This window comes from Podarcis cretensis (assembly GCF_951804945.1).
Source record: "Podarcis cretensis genome assembly, chromosome: 2".
Taxonomy (NCBI): domain Eukaryota; kingdom Metazoa; phylum Chordata; class Lepidosauria; order Squamata; family Lacertidae; genus Podarcis; species Podarcis cretensis.
In genome coordinates, this window is record NC_137171.1 from 83,546,186 (window position 1) to 83,566,967 (window position 20,782).

Sequence of the window (20,782 nt, forward strand, 5' to 3'; positions counted from 1 at the left end):
GGTCTCTGCATACAGCCTACTTATCCCAAATTCTGCCATACCCAAAAACATGAGAAGAGCCCTGATGGATCAGACCAAAGACCCATCTAGCACAGCATCTTCTCACAGTGACCAACCAGACGCCTATGGGAAGCCCCCAATAAAGTCATGAGCACAGCAGCACTCTTTACACTTGTGCTCCCCAGCAACTGATATTCAGAGGCATACTATCCCTGACACTGAAGGCAGGACACAACTTTCAAGACTGCTGGTCTTAAACAAATGAAATTCTTTAAAATGCTTGCCAGAAATCTTGCCACCTAGAAGGTCTTTGCAGGTGGCACACCTGCGTGATGGTAGACCACAGTCTCCAGATATGTCACACCATCAGTTGCTCAAGCACCTGAAAAAGGGGGGCATGCTCCAGAGTCAGCAGGCATGCAGATTAGCCTTGAGCCAGAAGAGGGGAGAAGGGAGGCATGCCTCTATGCAACCATCAGCTACAGTAGGCATGCACTGGACATAGTTTCTAAGGCTCATTGGGCCACAGCAACAAAAAAGGAAGCTGCAAGTGCAGAGAAACATTTGATATTCTACATGATTTCTAAAGAAAGGTCAAATGAAGGCTTCCCACTGCTACAATAGTCCAACCAGTTTTATTGTACCTCCCCGCTGGTGCTTCCTTAATAAATGTACATTTTCTGCTTTTATAGTAATATCCCTTTGTTTCTTGATAATTCTGGGGTGGTACTGATTCCTAAGCCCAACTAACAGCATTTGTGAGTTGAATTGTGATTGACATACATTCATCACTCTTTTAAGGTTCACCCAGAATATTGTATGCCACCTGACTAGGTGAATATAGATACTACTGCACAGAGTATAAACCATATAAGTGGTAAAAGGCCAGGACAGGGGAAAGGGAGATCATAGAACTGTAGAGATGGAAGGGGCCTTTAGGATCATCTAGCCCAACCCCCAGCAATGCAAGAATATGCAGCTGTCCCACACAGGGATCAAACCTGCAACCTTGGTGTTATCAGTACTACACTCTAACCAACTGAGCTATCGTTTACAAAGGGTGCCTAAGGAAGTATTATTCATCACATTCCACTGCAAGCATCATATTCCACTACAAGTTAAAAATGGATTGATATTAAACATTGGCCAGGGGGACAGTAACATAGACATGTTGCCTTGGTACACTGGTGAAGCATCTGTCTTGGACGGGCCGCAAGCAAAGACTGCACATCTTAGTTGCATGTGTTTGAACACCTGTACCTGAAACAACCCCACAAATTGTCCTATGAATACTGAAAGAACACCTGAGGAACCTGAGGGACCAGTGCTGGTCAGGTCCAGCCCCGCCACAGACATGTCCAGTGGCCACACACCCCTGCTGCCATTCATTTGGCCAGATTGTGAAGTGGCTCTACACATGTACGCATGTGCTGCTCCTGCACACGAGAGGGAAGCGATTCTTTCAATGCATGTGAGGTGCCTTTTGTGGGACTCAAAAAGGACAGGCTACCTGGCCTCAGGACAAAACTAAACAATGCATCTGTTTGCCTTCTCATTCTACAAAATGCAAATGAAGGAGGAGAAAGGGCACAGTTGTGCAGAGGAGCATTTTATGTGGAGGGAAAAAGCGGCATAAGGGATTGTGGCGGGTGTGTAGGCTCATGTAAATGTCTACAGAAAAGCAGTGGCTACATTGCATCACAGTGGGCTTTATAGGCCTAATAAAGGCACCTCAGTTTGGGTCTCCATCTATTAGGGGAAAATATACTGAACACTGTAGTATCTCAAGATTGAACCTGTACTTAATATGATTGACTGAGGTTAGAAACATTATGACTTTGCAACAGCTGTGGGGAATGAGGTCATTCCTGCTTTCCAAATAGAACAGAATGTCTCCCGATAGAGCAATCGACCTGCTTTCCCCCAGGAAGTAGAAAACTCCACTAATTAAGATGTATCTTAGGCACACTTGAAAGAAAAACACATCCTAGGTGTTTCAAAGATAAAGAAATGTAACGTATTTCAGATGGTCAACCCTAGCCCAGTGAGGAGGTGCTTGTTTCTGCTGAAGGGGAATTCATGCTAAAAATGCAGCTGATGAGCCTCTGAAGGAACCTCTGAGACACAAATGAAAAAGCAATATGGAATATAAGCAAATGAATCCTCAGCATTAAGTTTTCTGCTGAGTCTTTATCTTAAACATCCAGTTGTGTCACACTCAATTTTCCATTGGGCAAGGTCACTGGTTAGTTAAGGGATGTGTCACAATGCACAGCTAGGTTGTTACAAGACCTAAGGTGGGTTGCAGCAAAGAGAAGTCAGACGGGGTCATTCTGTAATGGAATCCTGTCAGATTGACATTATATGGCATCTCTTAAAAATAATGTGGTATCCTTCCGGAGTTGTTGCATGAGTTGAAAGTGGAGGACACTGCCTGAAATGTGGGGTTCTGCAGGGTTCTATCTTATATTCCATGCTACTCAACATCTACATGAAACATCTGAGTGGGGTTATCCGGAGTTTTGGTGCACTATCATAAGTTTGCTGATGACATGCAATTCTTATTTCTCCTTTACATTGTAAGTAGGCGTGGTAGTGGACCAACTGGTGCCCAGCCATGGTAATGGACTGCATGACGACCAACAAAATTAAGCTCAGTTCAGATAAAACAGAGACAGTGCCAGTAGGTACGTTCCTCAGTTAGGGTGGGTGAGGCGCAACCTGTTAGATGGAGTTATAATCCCCCTGAAACAGAACAGTTTGGGTGTACTCTTACTTCCCATTGCCATTGGAGGCACAAGCGTCCTTTGTGGCACAAAGTGCCTCTTTATCAACTTTGGCTGGTGGTCTGCTGCAATTGTACCTGGATTGCTTAATACTGCAGTTTCTAAGTGGTGTACTGTTGGACTACAAGAGGGATACCTAAAGAATATAGCATAAAATCAGTTAAAATTAAACAAAAAATCAGAGGAAGGTACCTAAAATGCCTGCTGAAATTTTAAAAAGTATTCACCAAGTTCCAGAGGCTCAGCATGAACACTGAAGTAAGGGCACAAGGAACAAGCTGGAGTGCTACAAGTAAAGGTTAGTGTACCACTTTATAGCCAGAGGTTCGCAGGAATTCTTATCAATAAATGAGATAAGATGTCTACTCTAGCTGGAAATGTTACAGTATGAAAAGAGAAGATCAAAGTCCATTCTGTGTGCTAACAAAAAATGAACTGTGACACATATTTGGAAAAAGTCCTGAGCATATATAAAAAGACAGGCTCTTACTTGCTGGTTATTTCTCCACTGATTAAGATATAGCGTTGCAATTTATTTTTCATAAGGCTTAGCCCCTAAGTTGTACTGTAAGGTCATCGTTTCACTGAATGAAGCTTCCCTGGGGAAATATTATTTTAACTCCAGTTTGTCAGGCTTTCCTTTTTCAGTCATCAATATATAATCATTTACAAAGATAGATTTGCTAGCAGTGGAACAAAATAACAATTTTGTTACATAAGAGCCTGAAGTATCACTCTGAACATGATCGTGTAGCTATTTCATAAATGACGAATGACTGCAGTCTTCACAATCTGTTCAGTGTTTTAAAAGCATGAACACTGGATTTGTCTTTTTCTTTCATTCTTTAAAAGCTGAAACATTTACACAACATAGTGAAATGAGTAACGGTAGAAGTGAAATTAACTTTCCATACCTATATATTTATACCATATAGCAGGGGGCTGGGGAACCTCTGGCCCTGCACATGTTTTTGGTCCCTCACCAGTGGCCTTGCTGTCTGGGGCTGATGAGAGCTGGAGCTCAACAACATCTGAAGTACCACAGGTTTCCCATCACTGATATATAGCAATATATTTTCTTTCACTTGGAAGGTCCTAACTGTAGCTACCTATACATAACCAAACCTGAGAGGAAGGCTTGTGACCTTAGAAAGCAGAGTTGCTCCTATTGGTAGCAGCCACTGTATGGATGCAGACAGTGGCGTAGCGTGGGGGGTGCAGGGGGGGCCGGCCGCACCGGGCGCAACATCTGGGGGTTAGGGTTAGGGGCGCAAATCCACGGGTTAGGGGGCGCAAATCCATGGGTTAGGGGGCGCAAATTACTTGCCTTGCCCCGGGTGCTGACAACCCACGCTACGCCACTGGATGCAGAGACACCCAAAGCACAACGCTTCTCTGTCACAGAGCTGTGTTTTCACCCTTCTCTTCTCTTGCCATGAGCTAAATCTCTTCCTTGCTGCCTCCTTAAGACTACTAGGCTCCCCAAGCCAACTGTCTGATGGGATCCATCTGATATAACCAATGAGCAAGTGGGAGAAGGAATGGCAAGATGACTACAAAGATTATTCCATTTGATGCTCACGCTTGTACAATACGAATCTAGCCCAAGTGAAAGCAAAAGTGTCTCCTTCCAACAAGGAATAGAGTAGGAGGAGGGAGAAAGCAAGGTCATGCCAGTCATTTACACTGCAAGATGATGCACAGCCAGGAGGAATCCAGTGAATCACTGGTTTACACAGATATGGCTTCTGGATTTGGGCTGATTTGGATTCTACAATGACTCAAGAATCAAAACACAATCTATTTGTTCCTGTACTTAACCACATTTTAACAAAGGGGCATAAAAGGTCATTCTATAATGTTCTATTGATAGTCGTTCTATAATGTTGGTACTTGCTTTTCTGGGGAAATGGTCAAATCCCAAGCACAGCTTTATTGGAAGAAAGATGTGACTGTTAGGATAAAATTTACATATGAGGCATAAACACTACTAGAAAACAGGAGCTGGGTACAAGTTAGGTGACTATGCAACTAAGCTGACATGAATAAATGAATGTGCAGGATTACAGAAGGAAAAATGGTAGCTGGTGTCAATACGCTGATGCTTAAGTTGAAGGCCAGTGGTATCAAGTCCAAACAATTTGCTGTTTTAGTAAGAATTATTTTAGTTTGCATTCCAAGTCAAATATGGGCAGTGGAGTTTAAGGTTCCACTTGTGCTCTGATCTCAAATATGCAATAATGGAAACAATCTGAGACATAATTTTGTCAGTCAGCAACAAGCTTTGTAAGAGCTTTCTCCTCTGAAGCCTGTACAATAAATCTAACATCAGCCAGAAACAGCTTAAGAGATTGCCCAGGAACTAAAATGCAACATGTATAAACTAATGCAAGTAACAACTCATGTTCAGTTTTTGCTTACAATTTAATACTGCTTCTAGACCAGACATAGGAAAGATCAATAAATTAATAGAACAAAAAGTGTCCTGTATTTCCCCCCCTTAGCGCAGCGCTGCACTTTTTCTCGAGATCCTCGCCCACGATTGTGTATCTTACATATCCATGTAAATGGAAGACATAAAATACATGTCAAACATACAAAAGAGTAAGTTATTAAGTAGGAATAGACACTAAATTTTACTGGAAGTCAACAGATAAACATACTGTTTCGACCACTGTCTAAGTACACAATGCATAATTCAAAGGAATTAAAGTTTACATCTTTTTGCCATATCTTTCCCCCATGGCAGCCACATGTATTAATGCTTGATATTGTTACCAAGTTGTGTAAACTCTACAAAAACTTTTTACAAAATAAAATAAAAATTAATTGAGTTTGACTAGCTTCCAAAAGAAAAATAATTAAATTTAGATTTGCTACTATAACTAGGATTTTTTTTCTGTCACGGTTTATGTTCTAATGATACTATCCATTTAACCCTATTTACTGTTACTCAGGTATAACCTAGTAATGTCACAGGCTCCTGTGAACTTCTCTTATTGATTATCTGAAGGCATTTTATCTGGAGTATGATGTAAACAGTAACTTATATATGTTGCGAATGATAACTTGCCAGTTTTTCAGAGCCCTGATCAAACTAGACACAGGAGGAGTGCATTCTGCAGATACTGGGCATTAAGCTGACTCAATAGAGTAAGCACCTTACAAGTGTATAGGCAGTGATTTGCGAAAGAATATTGCGGTAGAGCATCCCTCTTGTGCTGTTATTTTAAAAATTCTTCCTTATCACAAATTTTGAAATGCAGTATCAATTTTTTTCATCATTTTGCTTCTTAGACCACCCCTTAATTCTTCAACTTCTTGGCACTACAGAAAATATTGCCAGCAGAAATCAGAACGTCCATTGCCGGTTTAGGTTTTGCAGTAGTATTGAGCTTCTCCATGTGACTGGAAACCTAATGCAAGAGATTACATATGTAGGATCCCAAAATCCAGGCTAGAAAGAGTCTGCCTCTGACCTTCTGTTCCTAAGTACAGAACAACCACAAAGTGACAGAATCCTTCATATGATCCATTTAGAGAAGTCGAGAAATGCACCAATGAGAACTCCTCCTGATTTAAAAACTTCAAAGTCCAGTATTGGATAAAATAAATATTTAAAACATTTGCCTATCACCCTTCCTCCAAAAAACTCTTTATTCATGAGCTCTTCAATATGGATACCACCAAAGGCTCATATATTTAATGAGCATGTGAGTTTTGCCTGCACAAGGCTAATGCCCTGCAATATTTTTTATGACGTTTCTATGATGCAATGGCTTATTTTGTGGAATATATATATATATATATATATATATATATATATATATATAATGGACCCTTAGAATGCTTTTACCTTTCATTGGGGGCATGTGCCAAGAGAGTACTAAAAGCTCTGATCTCTCTTCTGTAGAAACATCAGTTCTCTTCCTCAAGTATGTAGGGTGTAGGGTGATTCCAACTATTTTTTATTATTATTAAATAGCCCCTTCAGCATCCTGAGAATACCACTTAGATGGAAAGGAAGGGAGGTCAGAATCTGAGTTCTTTTGAACTGATTGATTTCCCAAATGAGCACTGGAATATTTAGTACCTATTTCCCTGGTGCTTAAATATGAGATTTGGCAATTTATTTCTGATTCTTCATCATCATCATTATCTACTGCTTACAATGTGGTAATGTTTGCTTCTCTCAGGATTACTCTTAGAAACATTCAGAAACTTCAAGTAATAAAACCCTCATCCAGGCCTTTACAAAGAGTGACATTATTGGACTCTGGGTTATTATTCTTTTCCTGCTGCCCTGGAACATTGCCCATTTTTCTAAAAGGTCATACAACTTTCTCTTGTACATATATATCCTGACGGTTTTAAAATATTACCTCAGATGTTACATTTCTGCTAGACATGTTGACAGCCAAAGAGAACAATTATTTGCAGATTCACAATTAAATTTTGCATTTTTCCCCTTTCCTAAGCTGAAAAACAATGCTTTCTTTGCAGAGGTAGGCCAGAAACTCCCCTGTATGTTTTTACCAACATTTACTATATTCCAAGAAACCCATTCTGACAAGGCACTTGTAAAAATCTAAAAAATAAAGATATTTTACTCCTAATGGTAATGGTAATGGCTGGCATAAGGCAAGAGTGGCCAAGCTGCTGGGTGCCTGGACACATCTGCAAACAGGATAAGCTGTCACAGGCACCACATGCCAAAACAACACAACACAACCTATTTTGCTGGCCACGACAATAGTGCTTCTTTCATGTCTAATTTCAGGGGGGAAGGGGGGGCACCAGCGAGGGTCTCTGTGGGCACAAGTGTGCCCATAGGCACCGCAATGGTAACCCCAAGTAAGAGGTTCAGAGCAATGCTCTTCACATGGCTGCCATTCAATATTGTTACAAGTTCAACTCTTAATCGACCAAATCTAATTTCTTAAAAGACATTTGTTTAAAAAGAAAAAAAGAAAATTCCTGTTCATGGTTTATTTCTATGTTTTCAACTGCCAATATTATTTCACTTATAATAAAACTGTGCAGGACTCCATTTATAAATATTACATAGATATCGACTCCTCCTTGACTGGATAGTCAAGGAGGAGGAGGTATCAGTGGCAATGGTGAGGGGGTCCCAGGATTTTGGCCATTCAATAACCATGGCCCAATGGGAAGATTTATGGAAGATCAATTGGAAATTCACAAATTGTTACACGATTAGAGAGAACTTTCAAAAAATGCAACATCGATGGTATCTAACACCATGGAAACTTTCAAAAATGTATAAAAATGTGCCAAGTAATTGTTGGAGATGTGGTGAATCAGGAACATTCTACCATATGTGGTGGGATATGTAGGGAAATACAGGTATTCTGGGAGAGTATCCCTGCAGAACTGCAAAAAATGCTAAAGATCTCTTTCAACAAAAAACCAGAGGCCTACCTCCTGGGAATAACAGATTTGGATATTCCACAAAAGAGGGAGGGTATCTTTTTATATGCGACGGCGGCAGCAAGAGTTTTGATCGCAGCAAAATGGAAGAGTAATGAAATCCCCTCTATACAAGATTGGATCCAAAAGCTGACAGAATATGCCGAATTAGATGGTTTATCAGAAAAAATAAAGAACAAATCAAAACAGGAATTTGTTTCAAAATAGGAGGTTTTCAAAGATTATATGAAAAATAAATATAGTAGTTCAAATTCTGTTGCAGCATTTGAGGAACTTCAGTAATAATTGCAAGGTAGATATAAGAAATTAGATTTATTGAGAATAAGTTAAATTATGTTAAAAGTGTGTATTGACAAAAAGAAATATGAATTTTGAAATATGGAATATGGAATAGACGGGAGGTTGGGTCTTTAGTGTCAAGACCAATAGATGTTTTATTGTTTGCTAAGAAAATTATGTGTCTATGGTTATTTTTGTAATTTGTGTGCAATTTGGTATTTGTTTTTTTTTTGTTTTTTTCTTGTTGTATAAATTATATATATATAGAATTTTGCTTTTGTGTATGCTAAGCTTAAAATGTCATGAAATACTTGCTCCTTCGAGCAGCTTATTCTCAGACTAGGCTATCTGATTTTGCTAGTCACACTACGCTCTAATGATACCAATTTCACTGATGTGTTAGCTGAATTTAGCAGTGATAACTGAAACCTCTAAAATATTGGAATTCAGATTGTGTTGTGGACCCAGTAGTTGTAGTGCTTTAGGACAGTCTAGCAATCTCTTCTTGAACATGAAAATTATATATAATGAGTAGTTTCCTGAGTGGAAGATTGGTTGACAGAGCTATTTCTCCATTATAAGAAGTTATTTTAGTGAATTATATAAGTGAAATATAATTGCTAAAAAATAGAAACCATACAGCATGCTGTGGTAGTTTGTTTACTTACATATTATACATATAATCCAACTAAAGTCTGGCATTTTTACACTCCATTGATTTCACCAGGAGTTGTGCTTAACTTTCTCACTCAGAAACAACAGGACCAAAACATGCCTGAATTTGGCATTGTGTCCAATGTCAGCATCATACATTATGCCAACCTTTTATCTTATCATTCACCTTTATATGTGATAATCCTCACACTAATGTGCTCTCTAGATGTGTGAATAGTATTTAAAAGGTCACGGAAACAAATGTCTGGCTTTCATAAAGTTTCATAGCTACAACAATTTTGCCTTTGTTGTTGGTATCATTTAAGATGATTTGTTTGAGCCGCAAGATTTATACAAAGAATGCAGCTGAACTGTGAAAACTGGGGAGCTGGGAGGGGGAGGAGAAAATAAACAGGAAACTTAAACACAGCCATATGGTCTAACTGAATCTTTTAACTTGCTCATAAATAAACGGTTGGAATAACTTCCTTTGCTTATTAGCTAATTAAGCCCTTCTAGCATGGACTACAATGGCCATAATAAAGCTGTTTTGCCATAACCTCCAGGCTTCTTCCATTAAGACTCCTGCTCCACACTGTCTTACTATAAGGTATGCAACCTCTTTGCCAGCATCTGTGGAACTCCACCTCCAAATGACAAAAGCTGCAAGGGAAACAAAAACTAACTCTTCAATTTTAAACTCAATGTTTAGAATAGAGAAAATAAGGGGTTTTCTTCTTACACAAATAACCAAATATAGTCATTTGTCTGTATCATCTCCAATTAAGTATAATTACTTCTACCAGTTTTCATCATTGCACAAGATGCAGAGTAAACACTGCTAATTGTTCTATTAAGATCTACCTTTGAGAGAGGGCTTTTCCATTTCTCCGTTCTTTCTTCCTCTTCCCTTTTCTACATAGTTTGTTTTTTATTGTGCTGTACGATGAAAAGTTTCAATAAAATTTATGGGGGCGGGTGGGGATCCATATGTTGTGGGAAGAAAACTACCATCAGTCCCAGCCAGCATGTGTAAGGTTCAGAGTTGTGGGAATTTTAGTTCCACAGCATCCAAAGGGCATCACATTGGTTGCTCTTAACATGCAGATTGTTATCAACTGCCAAGGTAGAACTAGCAAGACACTGAAAATCCAGGGTTGGTTACTTGATCCAAAGATGGTTTGCCAGGTAGCTTGCCCTGGTATTATGATTAATTACCAACCCTTCATCCTAAGGTCCCAGTGCAATTTCTACTCAGAAGTCACTACTGCCTGGTAGGTGTGCATATAGGGCTGCATCCAAAGAATTTGGATATCCAAAAATTCACTTTATTATGAAAATATTGGTTGAAAAGCCTCACATCACAGAAGTATGTTTATCCCCTGTAACAGTGCCGCAAAATGATCAAATCAGCAATTAACATCCGGATCCTGAGACATTCGTGAATGACAGATTAATTTGTAAATGAATGTGGAAATTTTGTGCACAGGGAAGTTCCAAGTGATTATCAAAGCCCCCATCCACTGCTTCATTAAGATACAACACAGTATGTTACGCATACAATAGAAGGTACACATTTTTGTGTGTAAGATTTTAGAGGCACCGCTTCAAAAGAAGATACCAGTATCAAGTCACTTCGGAAAATTTGATTGGAAGTCTACACATGCAAAACCTTTGAGGAAAAACATTCCAGTTTTGTGTATTTTGCTCCCACATTTTCATTTTTGTTACATCCCTGCTCCCAAAGAGGAGAAGCAGGGAAAGAGGAGGAAATTGGCTTCATTGTGCCGTTGTAATTAATGTTTGTTTATATCACAGACTTATGTCACTATATGAAACACCTCTCCCAGCACAGCGCTGCATCTTAGCAAATTTAAACCAGCTAATTTTGGTGGGGTGGGGGTTGTATTTGTTTTTTTAAAAAAATTATTCCATACATTTAATATAGACACATTTGAAGTGTTTTCAAATAAACACTACTCAGGGCAGGAACTGCCAAAGGCACATATTTTTCTTTCAATGTTCCCGGGAAGTGGTTTGTTAGGCTATTGTTCTCAATGAAAAACTCATGTGTTTGTTCAGCACAATATGGGTCGTTGCTTTGAGTGAAAGATTCCCTTGACATGGCAAAACCTTCAATTGAAACAAGTCTTTGCCAAGTATATTTTAACCAGATGCAGCACAGCTTTGATTAGCGGCCACTGGATTCCATGTCGGACAGATAATGATGGTTTTGCTTCCCTTTAGTGAGGAAACATCCCCAGCTTTTAATCAAGAAATACACATACCTATGAAGAGATACGCACAGAGCGCACCAAACAACTAATTTAAAACTGCAGTTCATGTCAACTTGCCTGACCTCTGACTGTTTAATCTTAACAGGACATATGCAATATCAACTAAAAATAAGTGTAATAAAATATTTATTTTGGCAGATACAGTATAGACATTGTAGAGGGACATGTGGTGCGTGGAAATTTTCTACCACACATATAGAGAGCAGAGAGGGCTCCAAATGAGTTCCTGATTTCCCTCTTGTGGGAAAGCATCTACTGGATAATGATAATATTAAAATGGCAAAGACACGTGCCATTTTGGAATGCTGTTCCAGTTCTACTGATTTGTGCCTGGGGGGACATGGGGAAGCTTGCTATTTGTTGCATATAAGAGGGAATCAGAGTCGGCATGTAGCAATAGAATTGCAGCAGAGTATTTCTTATTGACATTTCTCTACATGGTCACTAGATCTATATAAAAACTAAGCATTTTAATTTTTATAATTCTCACATATAATTCTGGTAGCGTCATTATTATAACCCTTCAGACAGTGGCCATGAGTCCACTCAAATTAAGCAACGGTATGCTTTGCATTTCAACAGACAAGGAAAATCATCATGCATCCCACAGAGACCAAATGCCGTTTTAGAAGTTTAATTTTAGCTGGGATTGCTCCAATTGCTTTCAAATGGCTGAATCTAGAATGCAGTCCTGTCATCAGGAGCATCCCCTGGGCAGAGTGCCACTCAAGGAATGCTCCCACCAATGCAAGGACTGAGGCAATGTCTGCAGATTTCCCTCCACCCCTTGCGGCCCCCAGTGCCACCCATTACACAGTTCTATGTAGCAAAGGACTTCAGTAGCAGCAGCAGCAGCAGCAGCAGCAGATATTGGCACCTCCCTCCCTCCATCACTTTGCTGGACAACCCTTTTATGGATGAAATGAGTCTTTCCAACATTAGAATGCAAAGTCTGACTCTGTCCCATGGTGTTTTGCCCTCTACAGTAAAATGGAACCAAAAGGGGGAAAGTGAACAGAGAGAAATCTTGTTAGAGAAATCTTAAGTACAGTGGTACCTCGGGTTACATATGCTTCAGGTTACAGACTCCACTAACCCAGAAATAGTACCTCGGGTTAAGAACTTTGCTTCAGGATAAGAACAGAAATTGTGCTCCAGTGGCACGGCAGCAGCAGGAGGCCCCATTAGCTAAAGTGGTGCTTCAAGTTAAGAACAGTTTCAGGTTAAGAATGGACCTCCGGAACAAATTAAGTACTTAACCCGAGGTACCACTGTATTTAAACATCAATTCTGAAAACCATTGAGGTGCAATTGATATGTAAGGGTTTAGTTCTGGGAATCAGAGATGGTATGGCAACTTAACTATACATTTTTCAGAGAAAGCTAAAGAGGCATCTCTTTAGCCTGGCCTTTGACACCTGAGATGTATATTTTATATTGCTCTAACCACCTTGGGACCTTAGAATGAAGGATAGATAAAAAAAGAAAATAATTAATTAATATATTTTACCAAAAGCCAGTAGGTATATAGCGATTAGAGCCCAGGGAGATCTTTGTTCAAATCTGTATTCAGTCATGAATATCACTAGGTGACTCTGCGCCAGCTTCACCTATGCCAAAGGGATGGATAAAATGCAGGCGGAGAGGACTATGTAAGCCTCCTTGAGCTTCTTGTCATAAGTAAATTGAGAAAGCCACCATGAATACAGCATTTCCCCTCTAATCGCATGCCAAACCTCTAAACAGCTTTTTGAACATGAGGGGAATTAAAAAGCAATTTGAGAATTTTGTAGGGCCAGCTTCTGTTAAAATGATGATAGAAAGCAATTGAATGCACAAAGGACTCTGGATTGGGACTATACAAGAGAATTACACTCAACAACTGAAGCAAGAATACTATATTTTCTATATATACTTATCTTTTTTGAATAGTAAATATACACATTCTTTCCATGGGAATACATGGCTTTCTCTGTATTAAATAAGAAATTAAATAAAAAGGACCCAAGTCAATCAGTTAAGTAATCGTTCAAGTTGATTTGATTTCTATGGCACAGATTTTAAGCATATTGTTGGATTTCTCTTTCAAAAACATCCGCATGACAAGAGAACAAAAGGATTAACTCACATATGAGTCAACAGCGTGAGGCTAATAGTAATATTTCTACTTGCAATTGTGGTGAACAGGAAAATTGAAAATGTGTTGTTTTAGATTTCCCACTATTTTATTGAAAAGCAAGGCAGAGAAATATGAACCGAATTGTCACTGTTCCAGACAAAAAGAAGGAATCTCTAGTTACAAGTATGGACTTTACCACCAGGAAAACAGGTGTAAGAAGTAAAGACGGTAATGCAGTTCGTTCAAAGTCATATTGTTCTAAACGAAAAAGAGCTCTTTGGATTGTTTACTTAGCAAAATGAAAAGATCTATGCTTTGAGTGTGGCTTTTTTCCATGTTCACATTATGTATGTTTGGGTCTGTCATGGAAATGCAAACTGTAGCTGCAGCGCAGACAATAACAAACATGACCAGTCTCCTAAAATGTCTGGGAAGTGAGATCTATGATTAGGTGAGAGGCAGTCACAGGCAACCCAGCCTTGAAAGGGATGGGGCTTGTGCTGATGGAAAATCGAGGATCAGAGGCATAGTCAGTAAACAGATACAAGTAAAAGATAAAATACAACTGCCACAAAGTTTAATTAATTTCTACTTCATATATTTCTCTGGAAAAAAGGTTGTGCATTCCTTTGAATGGGTGGGGACTAATTAAGCCAGAAACAAATTAGGGCCATTGTTCACTGGGGCTTATTTTTACAAAGATACCTCAATGTTACTAAAAGGTTAAAAAAAAAAGGTGCACAATATATAAATAGTTAATATTTTGTGCCAATGTCTAATTTAAAGAGGGCTCTGGTGTTACATCACTGGGAGATCTTGAAGCAGAGACAACTTATATCTTGGCCAATTTCTGCTGAAGGAAGCTTCACTTACAGTATTATGCATTTGTCAATGATGTAGAAGTTTACTTTGGTCATGGGTTGGTAACCCAACAAATATATTTACTGCAAGTGTATTAGTCTACAGAACCTTTCAGAGAACATGTGCTATGCACTATGATTAAAGAACTCCTCTGCTAGGTTCCTGGTTTGTATTTTCATTGGTTAATTATCACAGTCATTATTAATATAAAGTTTTCACTGAACTGACACCCTGCCTTTGGACTGTGAAGGCATAATTTAGAAATGGCGATTTTATTCCGGCTGAAGTACAAGAAACCCTTGAAACCATTGAACACATTAGACAGATACTAGTAACTGCAGTTCTGCTAATGAAAGGAGCTGTTTCAAACCTGTATCTGCCACTGAATGTGCAGTAGGAAGACAAAACCTAAAAAATGGGATGGAATTCAACATTGTGTTCCTCCAATCGTTCTGTTTGCATAAGCATTTAGCTTGTGATGGAATGATGCCTCCCTTTGTGTTGTTCTACGGGTTCTACACACACACACACACACACACACACACACACACACACACACACACACCACTTTCATGGAGTGCAGGGGAACGGGGACACACCACTGCGCAAATGTAAGTCCTTGTGCAAGGCTTCTGATGATGGAGCTGCTTAGGTGAATGCCATCCATATGAAGCTGCCCTGTGCTCCATTAAAGCAGGAGTTGGAAAATTGTGGCCCTCTGTACTATAAATTCCATCAGTCCCAGCCAGCGAAACCAAAGCTTAAGGATGATGGCAGTTGTAGAATCTACCCACCCCTACATTAGAATCTAATGTGAGATATGAGAGTTTACTCACAATCCAATTAGCAACTTGGTTTTCAATCCTTCCCCCCACTTCCTCGAAGTAAATCCCATTGAATTCAATAGGACTGACTTCTGAATAGATATGGATAGGATGATACTTTGCAAGTCTCTAAGGCAAAATAGCAGGTTATGGAGCTCTCATTTCCTTAGACCACTCCCCTCAATACACTCATGTATGGATACCCTATTTTCCTTTGTCACTCAAATCTCATTCACAGGAACTATTTGTTCAGATCTTCTCAAGCATCAGTGACCTTCTTCCCATTTCTATATATGACCGTCTGTATAATCTCCCAAAGAAGGGCTGTTGCAGAACTCTCATGTGCAAAGCAGGTATAATCCACTCATGGGATTCACCCCTCTCCTACAATATCCTGAGGCAAGCAGCTAATGCTGTCACAGAGGATTATACAGCTTTTGCTTTATCTTGGGGTTACTGGAAAGCCGAGGATGTTGGTGCCCCAGTCATTCCAGTTCACAAGCTGCCAATACTTGTAGCAGAATTAAGCACAATTGAACCTCAGTGTAAACTAGACCACCTTTTGCACTAGCCCCTGAGACCATATGACCTTCAAGGCCAGAACTGTCCTGATACCGTATGACCTACAAAGTCAGAACTGTCCGGCACAATGCTATGCAGTGCTGGGTTGGCTACGATCCCCAAGGAAAACATTCTCTCTGGGAACGGAAATGGCTCTTGTCCTGTGCCCCAAGGATAAAGAGACGTCAGTCTTGTTAAATCTCTGTGGGAAGAGAGTTCTATAATCACGCACCCTGCACTAAGAATATCCTGCAACCAGATGTGTAAATCAAGGGGTTGCACCAGCAAACCAGATGATGCCAATTGCTGAGATAGTACAGTTCTGCCTTTGTTGTTTGAATAGAGCTATTGTCTCATTCAGTGATTGCTGTCAGTTTATTAATGCAACTTTGTGTTTCTTAGTACGAAGCCTAGGCTTGCTCTTTTAAAGCTGCTAGGGAAGTGGGAAAATGGTTTTTATTAATTTGATTGTGATGTTAGTGCACATCTATAAGTAATATAAAGATGTCATACACAAGGGTTGGAAAACACAGGAGGGGGTTGTTTTTACAAGTAACTGTTCGGCATGTGGCAACTACTGAAAAGGGAGCATCATGTTCAGGCATTCAGCCCACATGTTTCAAACAACCAGGGGAGTGTACAAGATCATTTTGCAGTCTGGTTCCCTCCCTGGGGCATCAAAATTTGGTTGAAGAAAGGTGATCATTTGAACAAGTGACCAAGGAGAAACCACTAGCATACCTCTCCACTGGTTTGGAATATGAAGCCTTAAGGACATGTGGGTGGTAGTTTGGCACCTATCCATGTGGTTCTGTGAGAATAAATAAAGGGATTAAGTCTGTACTCAATCAGCCTGGGAGACTCAAGTTAAGCCAAACGCTTAATTATTATTATTTAGTAAATTTGTATACTGCCCTTCATCCAAAGATCACAGGGCAGTTCGCAGCATAAAAATACAAAATGACAATACAAAATGTAAAATAAAACAAAGACAAACCAATAACCCCACCTCCCACAAACACACTTAAAAGGCTATAGAAAGCTAATCAGCCAAAGGCCTAGTTGAAGAGGCACATTTTTACCTGGTGCCTAAATATGTATAATGAAGGTGGCAGGTGAGCCTCCCTGGAAAGAGAATTCCTCAAACTGCAGAAATGGCCCGTTCTCGTGTTGCCACACTCCAGACCTCTCATGAAGGTGGCACACAAAGAAGAGCCTCAGATTATGATTGCAGAGTCCAGGTTGGTTCATATGGGGAGGGGTGGTCCTTTAGACATTGTAGTCCTGAGCCATTTAAGGCTTTGTAGGTCAATAACAGCACTTTGAATTGGGACTGGAAATTAATCAGCAGCCAATGCAGTAGGGCCAGGATTGGTGTAATATGCTCAAAACCCGGGTGAGTAACCTGGTTTGTCCCGGGTGAGTAACCTGGCCACCATTCTGCACTGAATGAAGTTTCCAAACTCTCTTCAGAGGCAGCCCTACATATACAGTGGTACCTTGAGTTACATACGCTTCAGGTTACAGACTCCGCTAACCCAGAAATAGTGCTTCAGGTCAAGAACTTTGCTTCAGGATGAGAACAGAAATCGTGCTCCGGCGGCGCAGCAGCAGCGGGAGGCCCCATTAGCTAAAGTGGTGCTTCAGGTTAAGAACAGTTTCAGGTTAAGAACGGACCTTCGGAACGAATTGAGTACTTAACCCGAGGTACCACTGTAATGTGTTGCAGGAGTCTAACATGGAGGTTACTAGAACACCGAGGACAGTAGAAGTCTGTGCAGCTGAGCCACCAGCTGAAGCTGATGTAAGGCACTCACCGCCACTGAGGCCACCTGAGCCTCCAGCAACAGCAAAGTATCCAGAAGTACCCCGAAGCTATGTACTCGCTCCTTCAAAGGGAGTGTAACCCCATCAAGAGCAGGCAACATCCCATCCAGTCTAGGGAACCACCTACTAACAGCAAGCAGTTCTGCCAACTCTGCTAAGAGGAATGCTAAAACAGAAGCCTATAGAAATGCAACACACTGTTGAAATATACCGGTATCTTAAGTTAACAAGTCTTTTTGCCAAGTACTTTTCAGCAACTGCTGTTAACTAGTCATTGTCTTGGAAAGGCATTTTGGAATTAAAAGGGAGGGGTGATGCACCTGAAACAAAACAGAGAAAAACTGACCAAAATGAGGCAAAGCACCTCCAGATTTAGAATTTCAGCATTAGAAAAAAAAAAGATATAGCAAAAATGGACAAGCAGTATTGTGTTAAAAAAGGCAATCAATTATAAGGGAGTCAGTTATTATCAAAATATTATAACAATGAACCAGAATTAGAACTGGAATTACTTGAGGCTGTTAAGAATGAGAGTGGAAGTGTGCTGCTGCTGGTTTGCAACATCTGCCTCTGTGCCACATACCTATACAACAATCCCTGTCAAATCATTTCCCCAGAATAGTGATATAGGAGGCACAAAGCTTTGGTTTCCCTGAATCAGGATTCGGAATCAAATCAAGCTCCAAATGAGGATGTGAACCAAATCTTACGGGTGGCTCATGCACCTAGTTTATTGGGAGACAAGATATTCCAGAGAGCATTTTCCTAGATAATTTCTTTAGATGACAGAAATTCCCCAAATTGTTTTTTTTAAAAAAACTACAAAAACTTCTCAAAAGTATCCAGAAGACTAAATGTGGCCTGCAAATCACTGGCTACTCACTTGTGATCTTTGGGAACTCATGTATATTGTACAAAAGTTCACTAATCACAGTCATCCTGACTAAACCTTCAGCATTTTAAGTTGAATAGTTGAAGCCACTTTGGGGGTTGCCTTGTGTGGTGTGAGATTCTGTAGTATAGTAGAGTACACAGATTGTCTGCTGCAGTTCCACCTGGATTTACTGAAGCTGAGAACCCACAGCTGTATAATCTGGGCTGTGCTGAGTGGAGAGAATGTGAGTTGCTACATACTTTTATTTAGGTGGAAGTAACCTTTTCCTAAATAGCACAAACTATTTAGCAATGCTCCAACACAGCAGCCCAGATGTTCATCCCACATAATAGCAATATTTTCGACCTCATAACATTGACATGAAGATAAACTGGTTGCTACTTTTCAAAGTTATTTTTCAAGTCATCATCTTAAGGAGAAGGTACAAATGCTTCCAACTGGCTACTCACTTCCAGGTCCCAGCAAGGTCAAACAGTTAAAGATGGGAGGATTAACAATTACCCCCAAAGGGTTATGTAAATAATGAAGGTTGTCTTCATTCCATTAGTTGCTGTCACAGTTGTCCTATGACACCAGGAATGTGATATGCATAAGTATCTCATAGTGTTCTTTCTCTAACTTTGGATGGCATGCCAGCTGCAACAATACTTAGAGACAGGGATGATCTGGCTTCATTACTTAATGACCAAGTAATACAAGGACGGTCAAAAACATAACTCTCATCAGCCCCTCTCTACACGGCCAAAGGTCAAAGATGTTGGGAGTTGTAGTTTAGAAATATCAGAAGGGTGCAGAGTGGACTACACCTGAACCAATGACAGAAGGAAAACAAGACAGTCTTTGAAACCCATTCAAAAACTTGAAATGGAGCAAAACATGGTCCCCGGATTGTTAACTGATACTGACTGATGCAAACATTATTCCAATGTTAAAATATTTGATGTTTGGTGGATTTCTTTTAATACGTTCATCTGGATTCCAGACATTAACCATATTCTACTTTTCGAAAGGATGTGGTATTTCTGTTATTATAAACCTGATGCTATCCTCCATTTATTTGAAGACATTGATTTATGTGTATGCTAGTTTAAACCATACTTTATACCTTTTCTAATAATGAAAACACATACAAAGCCACATGGAAAGAACAGAAATAAATGGGTGAGGTGGGCAGGGTGAGATGGTGAGGGGAAGCTCATTGATAAAATATTGCCAATTTCAATTATTTTCTCACAATATGGATTTCAAAATATCCTCTTGAATGCAGGAGAAAAGGAAAAAAGCTCAGTAGGCTTTCTTGATCTTAGTATTATAGGAACACTCTGACGCCAAATACACTTGGAAAATTCTTAGCAATTCTTAGCAATTTCCTAGGATATGTGTCAAATGCCAATAGAATAAAATGAATGACTATATTGTTTACAACACTTAGCAAAAACTGTACAAGAATTAAACTAAAGTACAACTTGTCCAAGAGGGCTTAATCCATGAAAGACATAGGAAACCAGCTTAATTTGTCAAGATGGCAGCCATTAGCTCTGAAAGGTTATGCAAATAGAGAAGATGGATGATAAAGTGCAGGCCACCCCCATTGTGTCAAACATAAATAAACTCTGTACAAAACTGACAGGTAGCTAATTTGTTTTGCAGGGAAGACAGGTAATGGGACACCTCTGTACGCCACAAGAGACTACATCATGCCTTAATGCAAGTAGCTTTAGATAAAAGTTAGTATTTGGGGGGAAATTAATTATCTGCCATGGTCATAAATAGCTGTTTAGTACTAAATTGAAATACTGGCCTTTTTGAATATTAACAATGCTTCAGAATATGGACTTGCAATGCAACAGGTAAAACTGAGCAATTTTAGTTACTATATCTGTGAAACTAGCAGAAAACAATGACGCCTTTTCTAACGTTCATGAAGACTTTATAAGGAATCCTTTATTCTAAAAAAATAATAATACAGAACAAAAAAATTTCAGGTAACTCTTTTCTGCTTCCAGTAACAGCATGAAAGACAACAAACAATTCATGAGAAAAAGCTGCACTGTGCTATCACTACATCTCCAGGCAAGAAGAGCCTCACCTATTGAATTTCTGCCTGTCATATCAAAGGGCTAATAGCATTGTCAGAGAAAAACACTATGTGAAATAGGCAAAAAGCAGATAGAATCAAATTCTGGGCTGTGTTGTGATGTCCTAATAAGTAAATCACTTGGGTATAA

The 20,782-nt window shown here is 39.7% G+C and overlaps 1 protein-coding gene across 13 annotated transcripts in view; it reads right to left on the reverse strand.

Annotated features, from left to right (window-relative positions):
• Positions 1 to 20,782, reverse strand: part of ERC2 (ELKS/RAB6-interacting/CAST family member 2) — a 530,269-nt gene that overhangs the window by 196,270 nt on the left and 313,217 nt on the right. The gene's annotated exons all lie outside the window — the stretch shown is intronic.